The 26623-nt window shown below is 43.6% G+C and overlaps 1 protein-coding gene across 5 annotated transcripts in view; it reads left to right on the top strand.

Annotated features, from left to right (window-relative positions):
• The window catches only part of PALM2AKAP2 (PALM2 and AKAP2 fusion), a 327255-nt gene that overhangs the window by 206636 nt on the left and 93996 nt on the right, over positions 1 to 26623 (top strand). Inside the window, exon 1 of one of the 5 annotated variants that reach the window (XM_087419327.1) lies at positions 18016 to 18132. The exons of the other annotated variants lie outside the window; for them this stretch is intronic. The gene's annotated coding sequence lies outside the window, so the exon portion shown is untranslated. Of the gene's footprint in view, positions 1 to 18015; positions 18133 to 26623 lie in introns of those variants that run through there. 5 annotated transcript variants of the gene reach the window in all.

Raw genomic sequence — 26623 nt, 5'->3', positions numbered from 1 at the left:
TGTGCTTTTTGGCCATTCATATGCAGTTAATTTTTTAATGGCTTGATTTACCTTGTTTGCTGAAGGGTGGGTTCTGTTATTAAATTCTCCACCACTCTCAGCAGCCTCTCATTGCAGGTGCTCAGTCACTATTTTCTGAGTGAGAGACCCTCTTCTTGACTGGGGGTAGGGGGGAAGCCCACTTTTCCTCTTAGGATCACTGCTGCCTCCCCCACCACTGCCCTGGGTGGATGGGGGGATCTCATCAATTTCTTTTCTTTCCCTTTCTTTTCTTTCTCTCTCTCTTTTCTGTCTGGTTATTTTCCCCTCACATCTCAGGTTTTTAAAATTATTACTTAATCATCTTTATTAGCCTATCATTATTTTTTTTATTATGGTAAAATATACATAACAGAAAATTTACCCTTTTAACCATTTGTAAGTGTGCAGTTCTGTAGCATTATGTCATTCACATTGTTCTGCAGCCATCACCACCATCCATCTCCAGAACTTTTTCATCATCTCAAACTGAAACTGTACCCATTAAATATTAATTCCCCATCCTCTTTTTCCCTCCAATTCTAGGCCACCACCTCAATGTTACATTTTCTATGTAATAATATCTAGTTGTCTTCTCAAAAAGAATTTAAACACATCCTGTTACTAGTAAAAAGCCAGTAAGATGGCTAAACCTCAGCCTAGCATTTTAAAAATCCTCTGGATAAACTGAGCTAGAAAGGCAATCACTTCACATACATTTAAGAGTAGTGTTCCAAAATAAAGTTACTAGGAAGCTGCTACATGCTAGATTTTAAAAGAATTTGCTAACCACAGAGCTTCCTTTCTTCTGGGGAGTGAACTGCCCAGTGCCAAGATCCTGGAAGTGTCTTGACTTTATTCAGTGGGTGCATCACTGGGAGCCACAAATTGCCCCTGTTCAGCTCTGCATTGTTTCCTTGAATTTTCTTTATTTGATGACTGTTCAAAACTACATCAATTCATGTTAAAACTACATCAATCTATGTTAAAGAAATAGCTCTTGAGTAGAAATTATATTATTAGGCTGCCATTTTAATCAAAGACACCAACTAAATCCCAAATGCTCTCTTTACCTTGCCTTCTTGTTCTATATAAAGAGACCAAAAACTAAGCATTGGCAAAAAGGAGCACAGAAAATTCTAGTACACCAAAATTTTTCTCAGAAGGAAGCCTTATACTTATTTACATTGTTAAAAGATGAACTGAGGCGTATTAAAAATTTTAAGAGTTTATTGGAGCAAAAATCCATTCGAATCAGGCAGTACCTAACTGGAAGTGGTTAGCAGGGCTCCACTGACAGGAGCTGGGGAGAGACTGTTATAGAGAAAAGGCAGAAGCAAAGAAAGGAGGTTATTGGTTGGCTATAGCTTAGAGCTGTTGGCTGTTTGTGATTGGTTCTCCTTAGCGTTTTGATTTCGTAACCCTGAGGCATTTACAGGCTTAGATTTTGGTTTGCTTAGGTAGGCCTCCATGGCATTAGAGCCACCTCAGTCTAAGGACCTCTTTGTTTAATTAATTTAACAGCATACAGAATATTTATCACTTGTGCTTAGGCAACAAACAAGATGGGTACCATTTAGGCAAGTTGGAGATTCTGGCTGTAAAACCATTTGAAAGGGGCACGTTTCCCAATCAAGGACATGGGAAAGCCACATCAAAAAAGGGTGTTGTTTCTCTATATGTCAAACTTACTGTTGGGAGAGATTGTTCTCCTGGAAGGGCAGATGTTCTCTGTCACAAAAGGGGAAAAGCATTTAGACTCTTCCGGTTCCTGTGGTGAATAGAGGCCACAGCTTTCTTTGGACATTGCTTCTAAAAAGCCATTCTGCTAAGCCTTTTGTTGGCAGCAGCGTTGAGCCATTTGTCCTTTGTATTTGATGATGACGACATCGAGAATTGTGTTGTGCGGGGGGCTCTGGACAAAAAGACACATTTGGGACCAGAAGTCCTTTCTACAATGTGTACATACATAAAGATGGCTCTAAATTTGCCTCCTTGCTAAAGGAAACAGTTTATTGTAGATTTTTTTAATCCTTGAAACTATTGAGAGTAGTTGATCTCAGACAGGGTTGGCAGTGAAGGGTAGGAGGCATCCCAGGACTATATGGCTAAATTTTCCCACTACCTCCTCTTTCAGAGTCACTGTCTTGAATTTTTAAAACAATATGCATTTTGCATTATTCAAGGAAATGGATGTGAAAGGCCCTGTTGTGAACTGTAATATGCTGCATCCATAGTGGTTATTATTATTATTCTTATCTATTACTCCCTATTTGTCAAATAAAATGAAAGTCAAATAAATGAAGTCACAACCATTGACAGTTCTCAATTATGTATGTAGAGATAAGGAATATTCCTGTAGAATGAAAGATCTCGGGTACCTTCTCCTTTGCCATTTTATTTCTTACCATGTCCTCTTGCCAATAATACTAGCTAATATTGATTGAGCATCTGCCGTGAACTGAGTAGTGTGTGAGGCTCTTACATGAACCATTTCATGTAATCCTCAAAACACCCCTGTGAAGGAGGAACTGCTATTAATCCCATTTTACAGATGTGATGACTGTGGCACAGTAAAGTTAAGTAACTTATCAAAGATCTCAAAGTGAGCATTTGAACCCAGGTAGAAAGACACTGTTAACCTCTCTATTTGGCTATTGATGAATGCCAAATAGTAAATTAATTTTACTGTGAGCTAACACAGGGGGCCCCAAGGATGGGGCAAGAATAGCTTTGCCAGATAAAATACTGGGAAGCCAGTTAATTTTAATTTTAGATAAGCAATGAATAATGTTTTAGTATTTATATGTCCCCAATATTACATGAGACATACTAAGAAATTGTTTGTTTGTTACCTAAAATTTAAATTTAACTGGGCATCCTATATTTTAATTTGCTAAGTCTAACAGCCCGAGGCAGGAGGGATGTTGCAAAGGAGGTGAAAGGAATTGCTTAATGCATTTGCTTATTGTTGTTTGGGATTATTTGTGGTTTTTAATTTAATTTTATTTTACTGTAACTTTATTCATTACAGGGGTATACATTATATTAAGCTTTAAATCAGACAGATATACAGTTTCAGTTCATATGATATACTGATAACCTATCAATAGACCTCTCCTGATACATTTTTTCCTGGAAATAAAGGCTTCCAAACATGACCCACGTTAAGATCTGTCCCTCATTGGTTTCTCTGCAAAATGAAACTGTTACCATACAAAGATGGGGTTCTCCTACCCGATGCACATAAAAAAAGCCAATTATTACAGCATCAGCCTTTGAGAAAAGAATACGGCTTTATTGTGAGATTGATCTGCAAGGAGAAAGGGGGCAACGCTCTCAAATCTATCTCCCTGATCCAGGGATTGGGGCAAAATTTATGGGATAAAGGGCAGGGCTGCCTGAGGTATGGCGATAGATGATTGGAGGTAAGGAGAGGTGAAGTAATTGATGATCTGCGCAAGTGTAGTCAAGCTTCGTGGCTCTTCATAGGATGCATGTTCACAAAATGACGGCATTAGCATGATCTGAGGGTGGAGTTTTTAGCTCCTTGATGTCAAAGGGTCACCTATCCATCATCCACACAGGCCCAGTTGATAAATTGGTGGTCTTAACTGGCTTGAACTGGACAAGGAAGTCAATTCTCAGTTCCTGAAAAACTTAAGCACCTGTTACCATGGTGACCCACGTATCAGAGATGTTATCTATAGGGTGGGTTTTAATAATGCATTGTCTAACTACTTTTGCAAACAGATAACTGAGTATAGTTAAAGCAAGTTGGGCCCCCTTTTCAAAACTATGGGAAATTCTCCCCCGAGTTTGTTTGTTTTTTTCTCTTGAACTAAAAAAAAGGCTTTTCCTCAATCTGGGTATGTTATGATTTTTCTGAAGCCTATTCTAGGATTTTCATTTCAGCTGGGCTATCAGTGTTGGCCCGATTTCATTTTCTGCAGATAGTTTCATCATTCCAATTTTTATAATGTTGATGAAATATTCTTGTGCTTTTACCAACTGTATTACTTGGTAAAATTTCCCTCTCTCTGAGTGGTGACCTCCTAAAATACATGACACTGGCCTGAATATTCCCAGCAAAAATTCTGACACATTCACAAATATTCCCTGAAGGGGAATATACCAGTGCATTTCCTCCTCTGCACACTGCTAGTGTTCTAGTGGTGGGAGCAACTAATGATGATAAAGCTCTAGAAATAGTCTCTGTCCATGGATGTTAGAGCCCATTTGCAGATAAGCCTGTCTTCTTATGAATGATCTGCCCCAATCTAATTAGCTTTGAAACAGGGCTCATTTGCAAGTACCAAAGTCTATGACTTCCCACAGAACTAAAACAGCAAACCAAACTCAGAACCCATTGGCAGAAACCATTGTTCTTTGGTGCTCTTGGAATGTTGCCAATCTGGTTCCCACTTAGGTGGCAATTTGCCTATCCAGTTATTTATTAATAAATTATAATTAATGTCCCAGAGGGTTTGGAATGGTCACAAGTTATTCCTGAAAAACAAATTATTCACATGGCCATTTACAGTAGGCCTTGTCTTTCTGAAACAAGTCAGGCATCACAGAGGTCTCATAAATCTTGAGTGTAACCCTCAGATTATATCTGTTGGATTCATAGGCAGAAAGATCTTGCTTTATTATATAAGCTTGAGATTGTTGAAGTTAACATTTAGTGCTTTTCTCGATAAATTATCGAATGCCTTCCTTTGCCATCTCTTTCTTCTACCCATCCTGCAATGGCCTTCCTCCTTGCCTTTTTCTGTTGTAGTGAAAACTTGTAGTTAACGTGGTGAAAATCATGCCACACGTAAGTTGTATGTAAAGAGAGAAAACGTGTCAGACGGGATGATTGATTCATTGGCTAGGAGAATAGGCTGCAAAACACTAGTAGGTTTACATTCCAAGAGCTAGGCTGTTTCGATGTCACTTGAGCTTACTACCATTGCAACAATTGCTTCTTCTTCAGAAATGAGCCAGCAAGGATGTGACATTTACTTCAGCTCAACATTCTTATGTCTATTTCTGAAAAGAAAAAGGTGCCAACAGCTACAACCCCACTCCCTCTCCCAAAGAGATCTGGGCTAGAGGGTAGGGTATTGGATCTACAGTCCATATGCTCACAGACTGTGTGAGTTTTGATCTCTAACATGATGAATTTTTGAGGGAATTTCAGTTTAGAAAAATGAATAATGAGAATAATAGCTAACATAATAGCTAACACCTGTGTCAGGTGTTGCCCTGGCTGCTTAGGGTATTATATTATTGAATTCTTAAAACCACAACCCTGGGCCGGCCCCGTGGCTTAGCAGTTAAGTGCGCGCGCTCCGCTACTGGCGGCCCGGGTTCTGATCCGGGCGCGCACCGACACACCGCTTGTCCGGCCATGCTGAGGCCACGTCCCACATACAGCAACTAGAAGGATGTGCAGCTATGACATGCAACTATCTACTGGGGCTTTGGGGGAAAAATAAATAAAAACAAAATTATAAAAAAAAACACAAACCCACAACCCTATGAGATGGATTCTATGAGTGTCTCCAATTTACAGAGAAAGAAGAGGTACAGAGTGACTAAGTCACTTGTCTAAGGACGCACAGCCAAGGAGCCTCAGAACCCAGATCTCACCAGGCAGGCCTTGCTCTTAAAGACTTTGCCTGGTACAATAAAATGATGATGCTCATATGCAAACATAGAAAGAAGGTCTCACAGCCCCTGATCAATAAGAGAGCTGTTATGTAGTTCAGTTTTCATTTGTTCTTCAAATGCAAAGCGGGAGTTTTCTGGTGGGACGAGATTGGATTTTCATCCCAGAGATTTGGGTTTTTTTCAGGCTTGCCCTTGGGTCTTCATCCCATCAACATTCTGACTACATTTTTCATTATCATTCTACTGCAGTGATTCATGAATACGATAAAACAGAACTGCCTCTTCAGTAAATAAGGGAAGCTGGGCCTCCAGTGAATAAATAGACCTTCCATTGAATCTGGAGAAATTCAGCATACAGATGTCCTGCTGTATGTATTAGGAGACCACTATACCCATCATGCCTGAGCTTGGGCAGTTTCTTCTTTTAGTTTTTCCTAAGATATCTGCATTTCTATGTTATACAGCATTTCTTAACTTTTAGGTAAAAAATCAAATCTTTGAATGTTGTTGCATGTTCTTCATTTTTTTTTTTTTATAATTTTATTTATTTATTTTTCCCCCAAAGCCCCAGTAGATAGTTGTATGTCATAGTTGCACATCCTTCTAGTTGCTGTATGTGGGACGTGGCCTCAGCATGGCCAGAGAAGCAGTGCGTTGGTGCGCGCCCGGGATCTGAACCCGGACCGCCAGCAGCGGAGCGCACGCACTTAACCACTAAGCCACGGGGCCGGCCCTGTTGCATGTTCTTATATGTGGCATTCCCTATGTAAATGTATTTGAATAAAAATTCAAATTTTGAGGATGATTTTTCAAATTAATGTTGATAAATCCTTTGGAAATTTTGAAAATAAAAGCTTAAGTTGAGAAATAGACAAACATTCATCCACTGAGTCATTATTTTTATTATCTTAATGGGTTTTAAATATGTTGGTTCTTGCAAAGAAAATATGAACAAGACCCAAATATGAAAAAAATTTTCCAGTTTATGTTAAGTTTACCCCATGAGTGACATAGGAAAATCCCTCTTAAGAGAAATGACATTGCAAAAGAGGCAAAGGATCTTTTTCAAATAAAAAAATACGTCCTGTGCTAAGCATTTTTCATAGTATTTGACAGTTTATTAAAACAAACCTTTTTCCTCCATGTGGATTCTATCAAACTTTCTTATCCTGTAATAGCCATTAACCCATCCATCCTATTTTCTTCTCCTCTCTCACCCTTCTTCTTTCTTTCTTCCTTTCCTCTCATTTCCTGTGCTTCTTTCTTTCCTTTCTTGTTTGCTTCTTCCATCCTTCCCCTCTCTACTCTATTTTACCCCCAGCATTCCCTAAGGGCCAAGCACTATGTTACTGTACGTGCATTGTTTCATTTAACACTTACAACCCCACCTTAAGATAGGTACCCTTACTTGTCCCATCTGTACAACAGATGAAGAAATTGATGCACTGAGAAGGTAACTGATTTTCCCAAGGTCATGAAATCTGTAAGAGTAGAGTCAGGATTCACTCCTAGGTCTGTAATATTCCAGAGCCCACAGTTGATTGCTTTCTGCACAATGATTAAGTATTTCTTTTATAATTGGGAAACTATTTTAATTAAAATTTAATGACAGGAAACTAGCTATGATCCTCCAGGAGAAGGAATTAATCAAGAACCGATCTGATCTAAGACTACTCTAACTCTTTGGACTGGCCACAGGGAAGTTACAGAGCAGCAGACTGGCATAGGTTAACAATAACAAATAGCTAACGTCTATTGAGAATCGAAAAGGTGGGTTCTATGGGTTTTATGAACGTTAATTCATCCAATGTTTGCCACAAACCCATCCTATAGATACTATATAATTGTCCCCATTTTAAAGACTAGGAAACTGAGGCACAGCGAGGTAAAGTAACCTGTGGAAGTTCCCACCTGGAATCAGTGGAGGAATGAGGGTCTGTCTTAGCACATCCTCCTAACCATGATGGCAGACCATCTCTTCCTGTGATCCACACGTGCTCTTCCTTTTCTTGGGAATTGTTGAGCCGGTTAACTTCACAACCAGCCATTCACTTGGAGTTCAGATCCACAGCAAAGAAAAGACCAGAGAGGATGCTTTCCCCTTGGAGGGAATCAATTACTTTCAAGCCACACATTCTTTGTACAAGTGACATGTCTGAAAAGAGCTGTGCTCGTGATTAAGGAGTGAAAGAGAGAAGAATGCCACCAATAACAAGAGAGAAAAAAGAAAGGCCACCCATGGTAAATGTTAGAAATTTAAGGGTCAATGTGATCCTTTCATATGAAGTACTAAATTCTTCTTGGAAATTGCCTTATGGGAAAATCAAGTTTGTTTAGTGTTTTAAAAGTGCAATTTTTTATTTTTACCTAAAAGTTCAAGAACTGCTTTACTCAGTGTGCTTTAAAAGGCTGTTTTGATGAGTTGGCACTTCGTTTTTGAAAAGATATTTCCTAGAAACTTGATCAAATGGGGATTTTTTTGAACTAGTTAAAAGGAACGGGAGGGGATTTTATTGAGAAAGCAGGACAATAGTCTGGAAGAAGCAGTAAGAAGCATGCCCATCCCACGTCCAGGCCCAGTGGTTCCAGGGGGAGAGAGAGACAACGTTTGACTTTTCTCATGGCCACATCCCAGCACCTACAATGGTACCTTGTACTTGGTAGGATCTTAATAAATATTTATTGAAATGATGAATGATTGAATGATAGAGGATTTTAATTTAGGTAAGAGGAACCATGGGAGATTGGTTTAGGAAGCTAACTCAGGTACATTGTGAAGGGTAGACAGGATGGAGGAGAGGCCAAAGGCAGAGAGATCCGTTAAGAGGCCATTGAATGGTCCAGGTAAGAAAGGAGGAAGGACTGGCCTTTGCTGAGGCAGTGGGGACAGTAAAAGAGATCACAGTGACTTGACCATGGTGAAGAAGTGGGTAGGAGTGACCACCGGGATTGGGGGACCCTTAAGTCAGGAAATACAGGGAAGATGAATGGGGAGAGGGGCTAGTAAGGAGTTTGGTTGGAATAAGTGGGTTTGATGGATATTCAAGGGAAGATGCTGAGCTCCAGGTGGGGCTCTAAGGTGTACTCAGTAGAGTATCTATCTCTAGGGGAGGGTCAGGATGATGGGAATGGGGGGAGAAGAAGATTGTGGATGGAGCCCAGGCGAACAGTGGCCTTGGGAGCAGGCTGAGGAAGAGGCCATGAACGGGAGGAGTTGGATAGGCTGTGACTGGTGAGAGGGGCTTTCTAGGTAAAAAGCAGAGCATGAGTAGAAGAGATTAAAGGGCTGGTGGGTTCAGGGCAGACTGAGTGATCCCAATGCAGACAAAAGGAGGGCAGTGTAGTGCTCAGTCTAGAAGAAAAGGGGAGCAGGACCCAGGCAGTGTGGACACTGACGACTCATTTCAGCATGGCACAGTCCCCGCCCTGAGATAGGATGGCGCCCCACTCTTGTAGGAACCAGGCCCTCTGGATCCAGTGCCTGGAAGGGACTCTTTTCAGAGAGTGGCCTCAAACCACAGCACACATGCTTGTCAACATGGACCCTTCACTTCCGCTTGATATGCAGGTCCATGGCAGTATCCTCTGTCTCCAAAATATTCCAGAATGGGATGGAGGATTTAACAGAACTCAAAGCAAAACCTTGGGACAACAAGACTGAGAGGAAAATATTTCTAGGATACTGTGATAGAGATGGTGGACATATAACCACCCTGACAGCACAGCCACCCTGGGTGCCCAGGCCACCTACACTGACAGTAACCACTGCACCTGCACTTGTCTGGCCTCACTGCCAAGCCTGCCAGAGGTGGGCGCTAGATCTGAGCTTGGCCTTAAAACCAAATTGACCAGGCGTTCCCCTCACCATCCCATGTAATTGTTGTTTTTTGTTGTTTTCTTTAGAAATAATAAAAATACCAAAGAAAGCAAGTTTCCAGCAAAGAAATGAGGCCTGAACTGGCTTTGACCCAGTCTTGCTGGATGGTTCTGTGCCAGGCCGTCCCCCCTCTAGGATTCCCTTGCTTCACTAACAGCTAACACAGAGCTCTTCCTTTGTAGCTGGCCCTGAGCCTACAGCTTTGCATGGAGGATTTCATTATGCTCACACAATCATACGTGGTAGCGGTGCTCATCATCTGCCTTTTACAGGTGAGGATTTGGGAGGATGGAGAGGCTGAGCAACTTTCCCAAGTTCACACAGCTTATAAGTGACAGGTCAGGACTCAAATCCAGGCCTTTGTCTCCAGAGACCCTGTTTTTCGCTGACACTCTGCTATACTGTAAAATGAGTAAAGCAGCTTGGATGACATGTAACTTTCCTCCTAGCTCTAATTCTCGTGTCTCTGACACGATACGCCCCACCCCATCCCAAGCAAGTAAAGAGAATGCCCACATAAAACTGGAGCAGCAGCGGCAACATCTATCTAAACACACAGTTCTCGTCTCTGTGCTTGCCTATCTTATCTCAACCAGCCTATAAATTACTTAGCAGTTGGGCACTCAGTTCCTCAATGCCTGAGTCCTTTACAGGAGTGACAAAGTGTTTCTGATACCTGGCAGCTTTACTCATTTATGCTATCTGTTGGGTTTCTTAAGGTATTTGTGTTTGCAATGCCTGCTTCGAAAATTAACTAGGCGGTGATCCAAGAAGAAAAGGAAAGAAGGAAAGAGGAGAGGGAGGAAAGTGGACAGAGAAGGAAGGAAGGAAGGAAGGACAGAGGGAGGGAGGGAAGGAAGGAAGGAAGGGGGGCAGAGAGGGAGAGAGAGAGAGAAGGCAAAGGTGTTTACTTGAGGAGTTGGAGAATCTTCACAGATAATGTGGGTATGTATGCTTTAGTTGACTTTAACATAAGCTATTGTGGTTTCTAAAGTGATTTATTGGCCATAATCCCATCCCAGCAGAGGCTTTTAACATGCTGTAGAAGAAGCTATTAACATTTTCCGGATTTAAATGACCTTAACACTTTATAATCTTAGTGGTTACTTAGGTGAATAGTTAACTTACTCTGCGTAAATAAACTTAAAGTGCCTTCACAGCATTCCCCCATCATATTCAGTGAACTTATATTAACACTAGCATATATAATTCAATATGTTCAATATTGTAGAAGGAAAAAGCCTGTTTCTCATTGAGTAGTTCTCAATATTAAAACATTTGATGAGTGAGTCAGAGACTACTGCAAAGACTACCTCTGTGATAATCAGAATAATTACCATTTAAAATGTCAAAATTTAGTCTCTTTTCCCCCCTAATATAACTGAAAATCCTTATGGTTCTTTTCACAAATTAACAGCCTGTACTTAAAAGTTCTGGGGGAAACACTTGGGAATTACTGGAAAAATGTCACAGTCCCATTTTTTAAAAACTAGAAAAATAATTCTTATCTTACCTCCAATTGAAAAGGAATTAAGGAAAGAAACGTGGTTTTGCATTTAAAATGCAGATCATTAATGAGAAGCCAGTTCACTGGGTTCGCTCTGCGAGAACTGTTCTCCGCGTTGGGGCACTGTTTCCCACCATCCTATCTGTGAATACGCTGTGTACATTCCAAGTATATTCAGCATATTTTATGATTTCGATAACATGCTTAAAGAGCACCTTGTTTTATGCTGTGTCTCCATTAGGGCATAACCTCTAGAGTGTTTACTAGATTTTTTAAATGCTTCAGTTGTTAAATGAGATAAAATTCTCAGCCAAGAAACAAAGAACTTGGGCCTCCTAGAGCTTTGTTGTTAATTACCAAAGTAATACACGAGTACATTCTTGTCATTAGCACCTAAGCTTTGGGGCCTCTGGAACTAGAGATGTGGGACCCCCCAGTAGTCCCGTGTAGACATGTGTGCCTTCCTGCTCCCTCACCAGATGGACTCTGTCCTCTGTGCTCTCTCTCCCTTCTCCACTCTGCCTTCCCCCTCCACAAATAGCCTTTTTCCTCCATCCTTTCCAACACAGGGCTTCCCAGGCTGCTTTCCACTGAAGATTCTAGTTTGGAATAGTGTAAGACTTTCTCTTTATAATGGTACCATTTAAATGTATATTACAATGGGCAGTCTGGATGACACAATGTCACTTTGTCAATGCAGAGAAGGCACAGTCCAGCTGTCATGTGGGACAAAATGAAAACAATTAGATGGGCAAATGTTGCTCTGGTTTTGCAATATTTGGAGTGTTTTCAAAGCTCTTTTGAAAAAGAGTCTCAAGTGGCCGGGGTGAGTGTAATCAGGTCACCATTTCCTTGTGTTAGAGGGTTTGGCAAAGGAGAGGCCAAGTGTGAGGATACAGGGAAAGGAAATAAATGTGAAACAGGCAAGAAAGGAACTTACTCGGGCACAGGAAGCCAGAGACCCTGGAGAAGAAATGAAGGAAAGGCAGGTACCGCAAACCAGGCCAAGAATAAACACAATCCAAGGGCCAAGTGTTCTCATTTGACACCGTCCCTGTCTCTGTGTCCGCTTGCTTTCTCCTTCCCCTGCCTAAGGATGATTGTGTCCCCCCCAAATGGTTCCCCAACCGGGCTGTGTAACAGAATCATGTGGAAAGCTTAAACAAATACAGATTCCTGGGCCCCAGATCTTTGAGAGAAGTGAACCCAGATTTTGTTTTGTTTTGTTTTCCAGCTACCCTCCAAGTGAGCTAGCTTGGGAGACACTGATTTGCAAAGTCTTAAGATCTGACTACCACTCAGCAACCAGGCCTGACCTTAAAGAAGAGATGGTTTTGAGAAGGGTGTTTTTAATTTGATAAAATACAACTATAAGTCAAAACAAACCATCCACAGACTGACACATGCCAGTCTTATATGTTGTACATTCAGGAAGTTGATGGTTAAAACAGTCTATGGATGGATCATCCTTTCTATGAAAAAGCCACATTATCTAGAGATGACCTTTTTGCCCTTAAATAAGAATCAGAGATCATTGGAGAAATGTCTTAAGTGGGAAATCCATAAACATATAAAACATCCAGATGAATGGGGTAAAACCACTATTTGAATTAGAAAGCAAGCAGGTGATCTGTGGGAATCTTAGGAATTAGTTGGTTGGCTCTTCCAAGTTCTGCAGCCTTCAGGGATAAACTTTTCCTTTTACATTTAAGTTTAAATTACTTGAATCCCTACTGACAAAGTGTTGGAGGTTGTCCAGTGCTCACTCCACTATTTTATGAATTGTTAACTCAAGTGGGGTGGGGTTAGTTTTCCTGGTCACTTGTTTTGATTTCCTATTTTGTGTGAATTCTTAATCTCACATCCATCTTGCCTGATATCCACCCTGTGCAAAGCCGCGTACAAGCCCCTTGCTTTTGGTTCTCCCAAACAAATGCTGTTTTCAGAGGTCTAGGGGTCACCAGAAGTGCTTACTTCACAACATAGCACAGCAAACAACTTTTTTTGGTCCTCTCTGTGATCAGGAATTTCTCATTCACTGACTCCTCCTCACCATGCCAATCTTTCATCTGACTCCATAGGTTGTATAAGTTTCTGAATTCCAAAAGTAAATTGCACTTGAACAGTGTATAGACATTTTTTATCTCAAGATATCACCGAATTGTCTTTGAAATTTCTCTATTTATTAATGTCAATTTATATTCCCATCAACAGAGTACAGTCACTTAATTTTCATCATTTCCTCACCAACAATAGATAATATTTGTATTTTATGTATTAACCAATATCATAGGCAAAATATATTGTCCCAATATTTTCAGTTGCATTTTTTTAATTTTGAAGAGTTTGAGCATGTTTTTATAAGTTCAATGGCCAATTTACTTATTTATCTATAAATTACTTGTTTGTTTTTTCTATTAGGTAGTTGGTAATTTTCTTATTGATTTGTAAGAACTCTTTGCATATTAGAGATAGTAACCCATTGTTATATATGTTGCCAATATTTCCCCCAGCTTGTTTCTTCTCTTAGATTTTCAGTGGGGAATCTGGTCCCATGGGGATGCCCTTGGGATTGGGAACTGTTCCTAATTTTCCAATGACCTCACTTAGTGCTTGGTGGGAAAGCCCCACAGATCTAGGGCTTTTGATTTGATGTGGGCTAGCCTTTTTTTTTTTTTTGTGAGGAAGATCAGCCCTGAGCTAACATCCATGCTAATCCTTCTCTTTTTGCTGAGGAAGACCAGCTCTGAGCTAAGATCTATTGCCAATCCTCCTCCTTTTTTTCCTCAAAGCCCCAGTAGATAGTTGTATGTCATAGTTGCACATCCTTCTAGTTGCTGTATGTGGGACACGGCCTCAGCATGGCCGGAGAAGCGGTGCTTTGGTGCGCGCCCGGGATCCAAACCCGGGCCACCAGTAGCGGAGCACCCACTTAACCACTAAGCCACGGGGCTGGCCCCAATACAAATTTTATTTTGTTTATTTATTTTTTTGTGAGGAAGATCAGCCCTGAGCTAACATCCGTGCCCATCTTCTTCCACTTTATGTGGGATGCCACCACAGCATGGCCTGACAAGCGGTGCATCGGTGCGCACCCGGGATCCGAACCTGGGCCGCCAGTAGCGGAGCGCGCGCACTTAACCGCTATGCCACGGGGCCGGCCTGGGCTAGCCTTTTAGTGTTGATTTTGTTTGCTTTTCCCTCTTATTCTTTTTTTTCCCTAGCAAACCTTTATTTTCTGTGGGACACATTTAGCGCTTGAGGATTACACCCCGCTGATGCTCTTTGGTCTTTCTCCTTGCTAGAAGGAGGCAATGGCAAATTCTCTTTTATGATGGGCCAATCTTGGCCCCTCCTTTGGGTTTTCAGATCAGCTCTCTGAGCCACTCATGGGTGTTTTTTTCAGCTTCTACTCTAAGCTTGGGGGCATGTGGCTACTGCTAGATCATTATTTGCTGGATTTGGTTCATTTCGCTCAGTTTGGGGAGAGAGAAAGAAGAGGCTTTGTCAATCTGTTTCTAGGCTGACTCCTTTCCCAGAAACTTAACTTTCAGTCTTGGTGTTTCTCTAGTAAGTACGTTCTATTTCTTAAGTCCCCCGGAGGCCACTCTTACTCAGGGGCATGGTGTAGAGTGGACCAGCAGCCCAGCAGAGGCCACAGGAGCAAAAATGTACACTTAGGCCATAGTGAAAGAAATTCTGATCTCCTCCCCTGCCAAGCAAAATTTCCGTAAAGGTTCTGTGTCCTAGGTGGGGTAGGGCCTTTGGGAGCATTTACCATTTACACATCCTGGCTATGTTTTTGTTCACAAAATTAGTAGCCTTTTATTTGCTTCAAATGTGCTTCTGAAGTGCATCTAGGAGACTAAATGTGCTTCTTTCATAAAATAGTCTCAGCTCTAATAACCATGATCATGTTAAGAGACATACGATGTGATGACCCTGTCAACATGCATTGGGTAAAGCCAGCCTTTCCCATCTCCTGTGTTTCTCACACTTCCATATTCTTAAGAATCACCTAGAGCTGTGAAAACAATTTCCCTAGCCCTGCCCCGAGAGATCCTGACTTAGTAGGTAAAAGTGGAGCAGGAATCTGCATTTTTAATAAGCACAGAGGTGGTTCTGACATCTATAGTCCTTAGTACTGGCTTTGAGTCCAGGGCAAGATAACTTGACCTCAGCACTACTGACATTTGGGACAAGATAATCCTTTGTTACTGGGGGGTGTCCTGTACACTTTAGGATGTTTAGCAACATCTCTGGCCTATATCCATTAGATGCCAGTAACACCCCCTCCCATTATGACAATTAAAAAATTCTCCAGACATTGCCAAAATGTCCGAGGGGGGGCGGGGCGGAGGGGAGGACTGTCAAATCACCCTCGATTGAGAACTACTGACCTGAGGGAAAATAAATGAGAAAATGTTAATTAAAAACAGTTTTTACTTTCACATGCAGATGCTCATACTCCTGCATTGTTTTCATTGAACAAATTAAACAGGGGCTGGCCAGGTGGTGTAGCTGTTAAGTTCCCGGGCTCTGCTTCGGCGGCCCAGGGTTCGCAGGTTCGGATCCTGGGCGGGGACGGACGCACCACTTGTCAAGCTATGCTGTGGCAGGAGTCCCACATATAAAGTAGAGGAGGATGGGCAGGGATGTTAGCCCAGGGCCAATCTTTCTCAGCAAAAAGAGGAGGATTGGCAACAGATGTTAGCTCAGGGCTGATCTTCCTCACAATAAATAAATAAATAAATAAATAAATAAATAAATATTTCTCAGCACCTGGTATGTACCAAGCCTTTTATATTAAAAATGTTTTCTTTAATCATAGCTATCTCTTTAATATCTTATAAGATGGAAGAAAGGGAAATGTTCTTGTAAATTAATATCTATTGAACACGCATTTTTCCTAAATTAATATTCTCGGTAGTTTTCTGTGGGGTAAACCAGAACTTTAAAATTAATATGACCAGAAAATTTATATTAACTAATTAATATTAAAATAATATTAAATTAATGTTAATATTTACATTGACATTGCTTTAGGAAAGAAGTAATTCAGAATTAAGTCAGTGTGAATTGCTGTGCTCTTTCTAATAATGAAATTTGATTTGTAAACTTTACACTTATTCTAATTTAGGAACATATGAAGAAAGAGGATGATGTACCTGCCATAACGTGATTTATAAAATCTCACCTTTGCCGTAATTTTAGAATCTTTCCTTGGAGAGACTATGGTCCATATAAATAAATGCGTGTACCCAGATGTGCTGATTTCAATGTGAGGTTTTCACATGATAGTAAAATGTTAAAAATAGATCATGATGTAGGGCACCCAAATATTTAACTCCTTAAGTCTGTCACATGAGGAGAAAGAAAGAGAGGGAGGGAGCAAGGGAGGGCGGGAAGAAGGAAGGAGGAAGGAAGGAAAACAGGAAAGGAATTGATTGAAATCTCCGGCCACTGGTCAGTAAATTCTATTGAAATTCAGGAGTGTGGGAGACAAACATACAAAAAAGCTGGCGAAACAGTTCCTAAATACCAAGAAAAAGAAGCCTATTGACATTCGGGAACCCTGAGGAGAACAGCTGATGTCTCTGTTGAAGCCTTTATCCCTGCCTTGAGTAAAGGTGTGACTAAATCTCAGGGTGGGAAAGAAGCCTTTTCTTGGCAGGGTACTATTTTTCATGTGTCACTAGCATGGACAGGCTTTCTGGGCAATTCCCGAAGATATTGTTTCTTCGTATTGGAAATCAAGGACTTTTGTGGATTAGGAAACAACCAGATCCTGGCAGTTGTCTTTCCCTGCTGCGTTTGGAATACAGAATTGACTCTCAGAAGAGGACCTTGGCCAGCGGTTCAGAATAAGGGACTCGGACGTGCAAAGCTGGAGAGAGAGAATCGCTGCGAAAAGGAAAACGCTGATCATGCCTAGCGGAAAGTTGAATTCAAGAAATCTGACTTGTTATTTTCCTTTGCAGAGAAAGATTTTACTTGCTTAAACTGCTGTTTTCTGTGTGGGGTGCTTCTGTGTGTGTCCTCTCTTAGGATTTCTAGACAGTCCATTTTCGAAGGGTCATTAACATTATTTAAATATTCATGGTGGGGGAGGGGATTACAGACAAATTTCAGACAGCTGGGGAGTGAGGGATGGCTGGCCACCCGCCTAATCGAGGCCCACGCGGTGTATCCGCTGCCTCCTTCCCCACCGCTGGCTTTGTTAACACACGCGCTTTGACACCAGGCCACCGGCTGCCACAACGGAGAGGCTCTGAAGGCTCTGGCGAGCCAGTGAGCCGGAAGCATCCCTGTCCACACCTCAGCCTCTGGACTACATCAGGGTGGGGCACAAAACACACGGAGACCCCGTCCCTGTCACCAAGACGCACCTCCCAACCGCTCCCAGCGGTCCTACTTACCCGGGGACAGTCGTGATGCTGCGTAGGGGATGAGGGACTCACTCCCCCCTCGGGTAGGAATTCAGCAGCTCCTGGCGCTGTGAGCGCACACACGCATCCACACACTTCCACATACATTCATATGCACGTATGTATACACCAACACACACGTCCACATGCACGCACGCCGACACGCCCACCGTGCGCTATCACAATCCCACATACCCAGACACTAGAGCCCTCTCCCAGTTAGGAAATACTCGGCTTCACTTGCCCGGTGTCTTCAGCCCTCCAACCCTCCATCCCTCCATCCCTCCAGTCTATCCATTCATTTATTTCTTGGTTTCTTGGTTTGTGCATAGATTCCACCCAAACCACAGAGAGGTGTGGATGGTAGGGGAGGGATGTGGAAGCCGAGGGGCGGGCGGCGGGCGCTGGGCGCCAGGAGCGGGGCGGGGCGGGGAAGGGGCGGACCCCGGGGGCGGGCGGGCGGCGCTCCCAGCCCTCCAGCGGGCCCGGCGGCCGCGGCGCTCGGCAGATGCGCTCGCCCCAGCCCGGGGCTGCCGCACGCTTTTCCCCGGAGTGTCTCGGACGCCCCAGGGAGGAGGCAGTGGCCGCGTCGCGCTGGAGCGGAGCCCGAGGACTGCTCCCACGGGGTCCGGCGCCTAGAGGTGGGTGTCCCAAGCTGGGGCGCGGCGGCCCCGAGCACCACGTCCTCGGGGCCCCCTCCTGGAGCTCAGGCCCCGAGGGACTGATCTCGAGGGACTCGAGATCTGGGGAGCCTTCGGAAGCAGCGCGGACTTTAAAGGGCTTTTATGGTCCTTGCCTAGCGGAGCGAGTGCGGCGAGGGGGCCTAGCTGGAAAGGGCTGTGGCCATGTGGCTCTGAATTCTTAGGTTTGGGGGAGGGCCAAGTCTTTGGCTGCTTTATTCAATACTTACTTATATACGCTTTAAAAAAAATAAACTTAGGAAACCCCCTCCAACACACACACACACACACACAGACACACACACAGACACACACACACACACACACACACACACACACACAGCTGGGCTGTAGGAAAAGCAGTGGACATCAAACGGCCGTGGCCGCCTCTCCAGAACCGGAGCCGCGGTGGATGGAGCCACCAGTTCCAGCTCGCAAGGAAGGCGCGGGTCCTGCCTCCGTAGATGGCAGCGCTGGAGGCGTTTTGGAAGTCAGGAGCTTTGCAGGGAGACTGAGGCCGGGCAGGGCCGGGTCCCCGACCAGGCGGAGCCTTTTCGGACTGAGGTGCAGAGGTTGAACTCGGGAGATGGTGCAGGAGGAGGGAGCAGCCCCTTCTGCGCGGGGAGGGTGGGGGGTCCGGGTCCGAGTTAAGCCTGGAAATTTGGCCTGAGGCTGGGACCCCAGTTGTTAGGATTTGGCGTTTTACCCCGGGTAAAGCCAGAGGATACGTCTCTTTGGCTCCTTTGTGGGGACACTTTGGGGGGTCGAAGGGGCGGATCGTGGTGGTGAGCGCTGGGCAAACTGTGCCTGTAATCCCGGTGGAGATGGTGCGCCCGCTGGGATAGGAGCGACGAGATACTGGCGGCCCTGAGAAATTCTAGAGAAACGTAGTGGAGGCCAGGGGACTGAATCGGGAGTCCGTGAGAGCCGGGAGCCTGGGAGTCCGCGGAGGGAGGCGGGGCGGGCCGGGGACAGTGGCGCTAGGGGCCGGCTGAGAGCTGAAGGCAAAGCACGGCGCCTGCAGAGGGGAGCGAGACGGCGAGCTGGACCCTCATGACCCGGCCGGGCAGCCGGGTTCCTGAGCGCCCCTGCACTGATGCGAGATGCCCGCCAGCCCTGGGGATCCCTCCCCAGTCCGCAAAAAGGGGGCGTCTGGGAGGGAGATGACTCGCTTAGAGAGACGGTGGATTATCTCTCCAGACCCGGTAAAGTCAATTTCCCGCGTTGGGTGATAGTAGTTTGGCTCTGATATGCTGTGTGGTCAGACTTTGACAAATCTGTACCCTTCCCTATAGCAGTTTTAAGTGCAGAGCCATTAATTTGGACAAACTTCCTTTTTTTCCCCCCTCCTAAATGTATTTACCTTTGAAAAGAGACTAACACGCACGTACACACACGCACACACACACCTCTATACATCTCTCTATAGAGTATATCTTTGAGTCTGCCAACACTTTAATTTCTCAGAGGAAGCGCCTTTTGGTCTTAACACACGTTCACAGGCACCTGGAGGCCGAATCAGAACAAACCCACCACTCACGGTTGTAATCCCAGAGGATTTGTTCCCTTGGCTTTGTTCTAATTAAAGAGAGTTCACTTCAGCATGGCACTTTTCTTCCTGAAATGTTCCCAATTTCATTAAACACTCTCTCTTTCTCCCAGTCCGGCAGCCTCCCCAACATTGATCAATAAAATTTCAGAGTAACATGTCTAGAAATGAGGTCTATCCAGTAAGGAGTTTACTCTGTTTCTTTACACATAAAGCCTTTTAAGAATTAAAACTTGCCTTAAAGCACCTTCTACACGGCTGTCCACTGCCAGCTCTCTCCTCCACAGTTTTGGCACAGGCTCTTTGCTTAAAGGGCATCTTCTCCTTTGAGTGGACATACCATGGGTCTTGTGGGCCCTACAGTTATTTTGAGCTGCACGGATAAGATTAGTCATGAGCCAGGAAAAACGAAAATAATCCTGCTTGGGTCTCCCTGGCCCTTACCTAGCAGACTGTGCAGTTAAGTCTTGAGTCGTTTCTCTGGCAGTGGAGTTCATTTCAGTTTCTTTCTGGGATGCTGAGGTGCTAGCACGAGATGGATGTCTGGGCTTTCAGATGGGACAAACAATTTGAAACACCCATTATTTCATAGTTCTGGCATGACGGTTGGCACTGCTCCTGCCTGCAGAGTTTAGGGTAGTGTTGTCAGAATTTATTTCACTTTCATAAGTGGCTCATTCTGACTCATTAGCCTCAGGAACTCTGACTAATAAAGTGAAGCAGGTTGCCTTTACTTAGTTATCAAGTGAGGGGAAGATGATCCACTGGTTATTTTCTTTCTAAAATATTCAGTATTTTAGTGTAGAATTAATATATTAAATGTTACTTTTTAAAAATGCAAACACTGGACTTTCTAATTCATTTTATAATTATTGTCTAGATACCATCCTTATAGATTTGGAGGACTCTTAAAACACCCACGTCCCAGATTTCTACCACGGTTGTCGTTACAAGTCTCATTAAGTTGTCATTACTTATTAGGGTAATGAGAAATGTTTCAAATAAAGATGAAATTGAATTCGGATGGAGGTCGTGTTAAGGGATTTTAATAATTGAAACAGGAGCATTTGAAAATTTACTACTGAAAACCAGGAAGTGGTCAGTTCCATCCTTTAATCTTACACATTTCTCAACACGAGTAGAATTGATCTATCTTGAATTAGCTTCTGGATTGGCTGTTCTTTGATCTTGAGAAACATAGGAGTCCCCATTTGCTTAGATTATTGATCAGGGATCCTGTGCCAGCCAATGGAAATTTGGAGTAATTGATTAATATACTTATCAGGTTCAACAATTTTGCTAGAAAATTGCATAATTTTTTTTTATACTTTGCAAACTTAACACCCGGAGGCAGATTTTCCATGAAGCTAAGAAAGCTTAAGCTTCAGGGCCCAGCGCTGGCACCAGCCTCACCCAGCAGCTGTTTGGGTGGCTGAGGCCTGAGGGAGGCAGTGTCTCCATGAACCGTGGTGAGATATATATCTATCTTTGTTGAATAATCCCCTTCTAAGAATATATGAGACTGCTGTTCAAGTTATGGACATTTGCCTTCAAACACATTTTCCAGGAGTATATCATTGTAGGAAAGTTGAAATCATGTCTAATCTAAAGGGAAAATCCACTATTTTGCTCAAAGAGAAAGTTATAGAGTTTTTTTAATGTGATTTAAGTAGTGCTTGATTAATTAGAATAATAAAGAAATGGAGTGTTCTAAGTAATATAGTAACTGAAGTTTAAACCTAAATCTTAAAAATTTGTTTCAACTGTTGTTGATGGAAGTGTTTCTAAGATGTGATGAATGACCATCCTGCCTTGACTGCTGCTTGCCTTGGTGAGGTTACTATAGGAATACACAGTTGTCCTTCCCTTGACAGTTCAGGACTTTGTAGTCTCAGTGTGATGTTAGCCTAGATATGAATTATGATTTATAGGAGTGTGGAAGTATAATTGTGAAACCCACTCTAGCAGAGACTCTGGAGGCTGGCTTTTGAGAAAACTACAATCCCGATACAAATTAATTTCTATTCTTTGCCCCACTCTCTGGAAAGTTGAGTGCCAGAAAAATGAATTAATCAAGAGCTTTCTTCCTACAATAAAATAGGATGTGCTTTCGCTAGAGTTCAGTGAGGGATTCTTTTTTTCAAGTGGAAGTGAATTCTGAGACTGAGGATGCAGGAAAGGACAGACAGCAGGGGGGAAGGGACTGAGGGCATCCCTGGGCTCCATGTAGCACTTTTTCCTTTTACTATTCCTCTCTCAAATCTAGGAGCACCGGTGCTACCAGGCCTTGGGGGGCTACATTTGGGTAGGATTAAGGGACATGTAACTGGCATTTGTTCCCATCTTAGGGGGAGTCTCAGAGTGACCGAATGGGCCATGCAATTGGGGAAGGTGCCCTGTGGAGGGGGAAGGCTATGGTTTCCTTATCTAGGCAGAGGACAGCGATGAGATGATGCAGCTTCCCCCGAGTGGGTTTGAGGAGTTGGTTTTTTTGTTTGTATTGTCTGTGAAGTCTTGGAGGATACATGTTCTGGTTGAGTGGGTCGTGGTGTGAGTGCCAGGAAAGGGGAGAGAGCTGTAGAACTCAGCGGGGAATGTCACTATCCTTTGAACTCTTTTTTTCTTAGGTGTGTATGGGGAGTTCCTGGTTGGTTTTGATGCTTGATTGGAGCAGACTGAGTGAGCAGAGCCAAATATGCAGATACATAATGCCCTAGTTATCTAGAACCGTGGCAGGGCCAAAACACATTAGCACCTTGGCCAAGTTCTCTGTAAGATCTTAAGCATGTCACTTCAACTGATTCTTAGTTCCCTCTTCTATAAAAATGGGCACACCAAAACCTACCTATTTAAAAACTGGTGTTAAATGAGATGTATATGGAAGCACCTTGCATATGTTGTACTTCCCCCAAAACTGTTTGTTTTTTTAAGTTAACCAAAGTCTTCTTTCCTCTTTATAGCAGATGCAAATAAGTTAACAGTTTTTAGAGTTAATTTTTTAAATTCCAGCAATTGTATAGCAGATCAGTTGTTCATCCTTCACACTGATCAGATTGAGAAGCTTTGAACACAGAGGTTCTCCAAGCCTAACCTCCATCCTCACTCCCACACCCCCCTCCTTTTGACCTGGGGGAGTCTGGCTGACATCCTTCTCCTCCTCTTACCCCCGACGCACTTGCACTAATGGGGCTTCTTCCATTTTTCTGTACTTGCTTCCTCTTTACATTTTGAGTAAGTCCGAAATTGCTCCTTATTGGGAAAAATGGACCCAAATTTTCAGGACCCTAATTGTGGGCTTTAAGGTCCTTAAAGTCACTAAGGTCCCTCAGTGACCAGCAAGCAGTCTGATGGGCGTCAGTGGGGTTCCTCATCTGGAATTACTGCAAGATTCTTTGCCAGCTCTAATGAGTTTACTCTGTCCCTAAGACAGGAGCGTAGACTGATATATTAAGTAAGGATTTGCAATGAGGGTTAAAATAAAACAGATTTTCAGAAAAGCCTGAGAAGCCTAGATAATCGAGTCTTTTTTGTTTTATCATTTAACTTTTCACAGATTTGCAGTAGAGTTCGCTGGTTGGATGGATTATTACATAGCACCATGGCGAGGTGGACACACCAGAAACATTATTTTGAGTTGATTTTTCAGCTCTACAAATCATTATTTTGATTAAACACATATAAAAGGTATCGTCCACCCTTGGTCCAAAACTCTCCCCCAAATTCATGGTGTCAGCCGCCGATGGGGTCCTGGGCTAGGATGAACCTGTACATTTAAGGAAGTGAGTTGGTTAGAAAAAGTAGCTGGGGATTCACAAGCAACATGATTTAAAAAGCAGAACATTGTAGCACATAACGCAGTGTGCGGTGCCCCTGCGAAGTTTTCTTTTTAGTCACTGTCTGTTGGAGGGAAGTCCCCCTCAAAACGTTTATGGAGAGGGGACTGTCCAACTCAGGTCCCCTGACTTTCCAGTGTCTCTAGTCTGTTTAAGGACCTCAGCCTGAACTGAAGACCCAATTTCCTGGGAATCTGCCTTGTTCACTTGGGCTGCATTATCTGGACATGTGGGTCAGTCACCCCAGAGTCTGTGTTAGGATTCCTGGGCCCTGGCACAGACAGTCAGGATCACCCCTCTAGGAGGAGCCTGGATACTGCCTTTTAAACCAGCGCTCCTGGTGATGCCATATAAAGCTTGAGAATATAGTGCCTCAGGGCACAAGCCTGTAGTGGATACTGAATACCCCCCTCCACCCCGCTGTGTAGTCTCATCTCTAGCTTGGGAGAAAAGGGAATGTGCCCTGGACCAGGTCCCTAGTGAAATTCTTACGTAAGCTGATCAATCCTGAGTAGCCTGCCTTGGGTCTTGAGTGATCTCGCTGCTGGAACCCTGGGGCTGCGTCCCCAGGTCTGTGGATTCTGCCTGAGCCTTCTGCCCTGTGGAGCACCTAAACTCTTTATCTGCTGTATAGGATGGGTGAGAAATCAAGTCATTGTGTGCAGACAGATAAATGCAGGTCCAGAAATATTAACCTCTCTTTGAACTATGTATTTTATTGCTTTGCACATGCTTTACCAAGGTGGCCTTGAAAAGGATTACTACTGCAGAGTAAGGATGAACAGTGAGGCGAGAGCAGTTTTTTCCTGGGTTGGACTAGAAATTTCCCCACAGTGCTTAAGGTGTCCTGGGTTGGTAAGGATTCGAGGAGAGTTTTGCCAGGACTTCCAGGGTTAGTCTTTTGTTGGTTAGAAAAGTGTGTGAATGGAACTGCCACCCACACCACATCAAGTTCTGTGAAGGGAGGGAAGGTTCCTTAGGTGGCCATCCTGTCCACAGTTCATGATTCTTCTCAGGGTGTTTGTGGTGAACCCTGGGGTGAGGACTGAGCTAGTGGTTCCTATAGCAGAGACCCGCCCTGCAGATCTGGGAAAGCCCGGCACCCCGAGGCAGGGGAGAGGGAGGGGCACTTAGCTGCCTTTTCTCCCACCCAGCCAGTGCCTGACTTCAGCCTCAAATGCAGAGCCCTGCCAGGGACTGCCTGAGCCCCACACCTGGTTAAGTGTGTGTAGAAGGTTCGAGGAAGGCCAAACCACAGACGGTTAACGGACTGCGTTCAGCTCCTCTCCCTGCCTGCGTTGGCTTACATTATCATGACATCATTGGCACAGTGGAATCATGTAGAAACTTACTTTGCAGCAGTGCCTCATGTAAGTTTTGTGATACAGCCTATAAACAGAGAAAGATACCATTGTTTAGCCCTTTTTATGTGGGGGATTTGGGGGAGTGATTTTCCCAAAGGAATAAATCTTATTTAATTTTCTAGAAAATGCAAGTACTTCACAATCCTGAATTCAAAAGCTCTCTCTGTATGTGTATTAAAATCAAGGTCCATGTGCCGTGTGATTCCGAGGCTATATTTAGCCTGGCAAATTAGTATTTTGCATTAGAACATTTTATCCTCACAAAGGGTAGCAAGAATTCTCCTTTGACACAATTCCAGATGAGCCAAATTCCTTCATTTGGGGAGAAAAATGAACAAACTGTATTGGCAACTCAGATGATAGTGAAAGTGCTTGAGATTATTCCTGTCTGGGATCATTTTTCCTTTAGAGAACAGTTCAAATCAGTGTTAAATGCAACACCGAGATGGGCCTCAAGAGTGGGAGGCATTGCTTTTGCATAAAATCACAATGTGTACATTGTTTTTAAATATTCTTTTCATCATATGCTTCATTATCAAAACAATTCACAGCCTCCAAAGGATGACAGATGTTATGGTATAGCCAGCATAGAGGGTATAAAATAGAGGAATGAAAAGAGAAGAAACCCACCCGCTCCAACCACCATTGAGAATGGAATAGAATTTTCTCTTCTAGGGAATTCCTTGTAATCCCAGGGATGCCTGGATCTTGAGATTCGGAGGCATGGTGCTGGGACGAGCTGAGGGGGAAGGGGAAGGAAATTAACATTTTTTGAGTGCCAGATGCTAAACTGGTTGCTTTATCTCCACTATCTTACTTAATCCTTACAGTCACCACCACTTTTCAAATCTGATTTGATGCTGAGGCACTTGGAGGTTATGTAACCAGCCGAGGATCCCACAGCTATCCAGTGTCAGCCAGTTTTCCTACCCTGCTACCTCCTATTACTAACCCAGTGTTAGGGGGCCTCGCTGCTCAAAGTGTGGTCTGGGGACCTGTGACATGGACGTCACCCGAGAGTTTGTGGCAACTAGAGAATCCTGAGCCCTGTCCCAGACCTACTGAATCAAAATCTGCATTTTAACAATCCGCAGGGGTTTGTATGTACATTGCACTGTGAGAAGCTCCTTACCACTTTGGAAACTAGCCAAGCCTCAGGGCTGGAATTAGCAGACCTACCTGAGAGATTGGGCTATCAGGGAGGGACAAGGGTGCTCTAAAATCTAGTGAGATGCAACTAAACATCCTACAATGCAGAAGCCAGCCCCCACAACAACAAATTATCCTGCCTCCAACGTCCACAGTGCTGACGTTAAGAAACCCCTTTCCAGCTGTCCGGATCTAGAATTCACATCCTGTAGATATGTTTCTGTCGCTTCAGATGGATGCAACTCTAGCAAGTGTATCTTAAATGAGATGGTACAAAATTGCAGTGTGCTATGCAAATATGATTCTTTTTATTGGGCCTTGAAGAGAAAAAGAGCTTAAATTGCAGCATGAAAGATTTCCGTTAGCGTTTTGAGAGCGTCTGGCTATGGTACCCCGGACGCAATGGAAATGTTTCTGAGCATGTACTGATTGCCCCTCATTGGGGGTCACTCCCCCCAGTCCTGCCTGGCCACAGTGCCTTTTGTTTCTTTGTTTTCCTCCCCAAACTTGCCCAGGCCTCTGTCCTATCTTTCAGCTCCCAAGCAAGCTGAGTTTGG

The sequence above is a fragment of the Ceratotherium simum genome, chromosome 29 (genome assembly GCF_057802395.1).
Source record: "Ceratotherium simum simum isolate JZ-2026a chromosome 29, ASM5780239v1, whole genome shotgun sequence".
In the NCBI taxonomy this organism is placed as follows: domain Eukaryota; kingdom Metazoa; phylum Chordata; class Mammalia; order Perissodactyla; family Rhinocerotidae; genus Ceratotherium; species Ceratotherium simum.
This window is presented reverse-complemented; position numbering and strand designations above follow the sequence as displayed.